This window comes from Physeter macrocephalus, chromosome 5 (assembly GCF_002837175.3).
Source record: "Physeter macrocephalus isolate SW-GA chromosome 5, ASM283717v5, whole genome shotgun sequence".
Taxonomy (NCBI): Eukaryota; Metazoa; Chordata; class Mammalia; order Artiodactyla; family Physeteridae; genus Physeter; species Physeter macrocephalus.
In genome coordinates this window covers 47,599,433-47,602,861 of record NC_041218.1, presented here as the reverse complement: position 1 = coordinate 47,602,861, position 3,429 = coordinate 47,599,433, and positions in this window count along the sequence as shown.

Genomic DNA, 3,429 nt, shown 5'->3' with positions numbered 1-3,429 from the left:
TTTATTTTTGGCTGTGATGGGTCTTCGTTGCTGCACGCAGGCTTTCTCTAGTTGCGGCGAGCGGGGGCTACTCTTCCTTGCGGTGCTCGAGCTTCTCACTGTGGGGGCCTCTCTTATTGCGGAGCACAGGGTCTAGGCGGGCAGGCTTCGGTAGTTGTGGCTCATGGGCTCAGCAGTTGTGGCTCGCGGGCTCTAGAACGCAGGCTCAGTAGCTGTGGCGCACGGGCTTAGTTGCTCTGCGGCATGTGGGATCTTCCCAGACCAGGGATCAAACACGTGTCCCCTGCATTGGCAGGCGGATTCTTAACCACTGTGCCACCAGGGAAGCCCCAGAGTTCTCTTTTTCATCTTGAGAATTTTTCATCTTCTGACAAAAAGTATTTGTTAAATAAATAAAACTTTGTAATTATGGTCATCCATCACTTGGAGCAAACTTGATAGATGGATTTAAAAACACATGTATTTGGGCTTCCCTGGTAGCGCAGTGGTTGGGAATCCGCCTGCCGATGCAGGGGACGCGGGTTCGTGCCCCGGTCCGGGAAGATCCCATATCGAGCTTCTCACTGTGGGGGCCTCTCTTATTGCGGAGCACAGGGTCTAGGCGGGCAGGCTTCGGTAGTTGTGGCTCATGGGCTCAGCAGTTGTGGCTCGCGGGCTCTAGAACGCAGGCTCAGTAGCTGTGGCGCACGGGCTTAGTTGCTCTGCGGCATGTGGGATCTTCCCAGACCAGGGATCAAACACGTGTCCCCTGCATTGGCAGGCGGATTCTTAACCACTGTGCCACCAGGGAAGCCCCAGAGTTCTCTTTTTCATCTTGAGAATTTTTCATCTTCTGACAAAAAGTATTTGTTAAATAAATAAAACTTTGTAATTATGGTCATCCATCACTTGGAGCAAACTTGATAGATGGATTTAAAAACACATGTATTTGGGCTTCCCTGGTAGCGCAGTGGTTGGGAATCCGCCTGCCGATGCAGGGGACGCGGGTTCGTGCCCCGGTCCGGGAAGATCCCATATGCCGCGGAGCGGCTGGGCCCGTGAGCCATGGCCGCTCAGCCTGCGCGTCCGGAGCCTGCGCTCCACAGCAGGAGAGGCCGCAGCAGTGAGAGGCCCGCATGCCGCAAAAAAAAAACAAACAAACAAAAAAAAACATGTATTTGTAAAACTCCCTCATTTCCCAAAAGAAGAAAAGCTATGTCTTTTATATATTTTAGTTTCAAATTTAAAGAATCTCTTCATTTTTGAAACTTCCAGACTAATGCATATAATGCTTTAAGTGGCAGAACCAGGTAAGACTACAAGGACATTTGCTTTATCTTGAGGTGTCCCTATTTAAAAGAAAGAAAGAAAGAAAAAAGCAGCATTTTGTAACACAACAGTGTATTGAATTTTTTTATTCTTGTGTCTGTCTCCTTCATTGTCCTGTGTATTAGTTTTCTACTGCTGCATAACAAATTAAAACAAATTTAGCAACTTAAGACAACACCCATTAATTAGCTCACAGTTCTGTAAGTCAGAATTTCTAGCACAGCCATGGCATAACTGAGTTCTCTGCTCAGGGTTCCCAAGGCTGAAATCATGCTATCAGTCAGGCTGAGCTCTTCTCTGGAGGCTCTGCAGAAAATTCACTTTCAAGCTTATTGAGGTCGTTGCAGTTGTAAGACACAGGTCTCATTTCCTTGCTGGCTGGTGGTCAGGGGTTGCTCTGAGCTCCTAGAATCCTCTCCAGGACAGCAGCCCCCTCCATCATCAAAGCCATTAGTGGAGAATCTCACTGACGATGAATCTACTTCATGCTTTGAATCTCCAAGAAAAGCCCAATCCCTTGTAAGGGCTCACGTGATTACATCAGGCCCACCAAGGACAATCTCCCCCTCTTGAAGTCAACTGATCTGAGACCTTAGTTACATCAGCAAAATCCCTCACCTAGATTAGTGGTTGTTTGAATAATTGGGAGAACATCTGTGTATACCAGGAATCTTGGTGTACACAGGAATCTTGAAGGTCATCTTAGAATCCTCCCTAGTTCAGTCTGTAAATTCCTCGATGGCAAAAACTGGGCCTTGTGCATCTTTGTCTGGTACTCAATAGATACTCCAGGAATGTTCACTGAACTGAACTGTTTTAAAGGGATTCGGAAATTACGAAGTCATGAAATTGTTACACATGAGCATTAACTTCCAGGTAAGGACAACTCCCATCAGGAAAAAGATCAGATAGGATGCAATGCCCAGGATGCCTTTAGGCTGACCAGTATCGTGACCTCTTCCTCTACCAAAACATTAACTGGATTTTCTACTTTCACTATGGGAATACAGCTTTGATTTTATTAAGGGAAGTCAAGGGAAAAAGAATTCCTATCCCAGAGATGTGCAAGAAAAACAACTTTCCAGAATCGCATCTATTCTATTGAGGAAGTGGTGTGTTCAATGGGTTTGTGGTGTCATGAGCTTCCCTTCCCTAGTCTGCCAGCTCTTTGAGGGTGGAACTACATATTATTCATATTTATATCCCTAAGGAAAGCACAGTGCCTGGTTCAGAAGACAAACTTTAAACATAAAAGCTGATTAAATGTTTGTAGAATGAATGCTATTTAGCCTGTCTCTGCTAGTAGTCATTCACTTCCTGCGGGCCAGGGCTCTGTCCAACGCATTTTCTGCAAGCCAGCAATGCCTGTCTGGTCCCCAGCAGCCAGTGAGCATTCAACAGGTGCACTCTTTGGGCCTTGTACTCCTGTTTTAAAACGTATTTTCTTCTCTCCCAAATTAGCAGTTGATCATTTTAGGTTATACAATATGAATGGAAGGTGACTACTCCTCAACTAGTCTTATAAGGCTTATTTCTAAGAAATATTCATCTTTATGTTAACACACACACAAACCCCCAAATCCCAAAACTTTCATCTTCCTTTCCAAATGGACATTCATTTCAGTGTCTAGTAAATGTATTTATGGGAAACATTTCTTTACGTTAATCAGAGAACAGAGCTGTGATTTCTGAAAAAGAAAAGCTCTGTTTCCCTTAGGTTTTCTCAGCTCCATCACTGCTAGCCTCAGACAAGGTACACGTTATCTGCAATTCTGTGAGCGTCCCTGCATTTCAGTCGCATTGGGGAAAACGCTTTCCTGGCCTTCCAACGGCAGAAAAACGCGACCCAGATAACTCCACTTCACTGCAACCTGGGAGCCGCGGATTACGGGCCCGCGCTGTAACGTCACCGGGCTCGCAGGCCGCGGCGCTGGCCTCAGGCTCGGCTGATTGGCTGGGGCCCATGACGTCACGGGCCGGGGCGGCCCTGGGTTCGGGAGGGCCCAGCTATGCTCTGGGTTAGTTTTTAAAAAGGGCTTGGGGGGAAACAGGGGAGCTCGCGGAGCGCCCGGTCCCTGCCGCCGCGCCGGGTCCTGCCCGGTCGCGCCCACCGCCAACCTC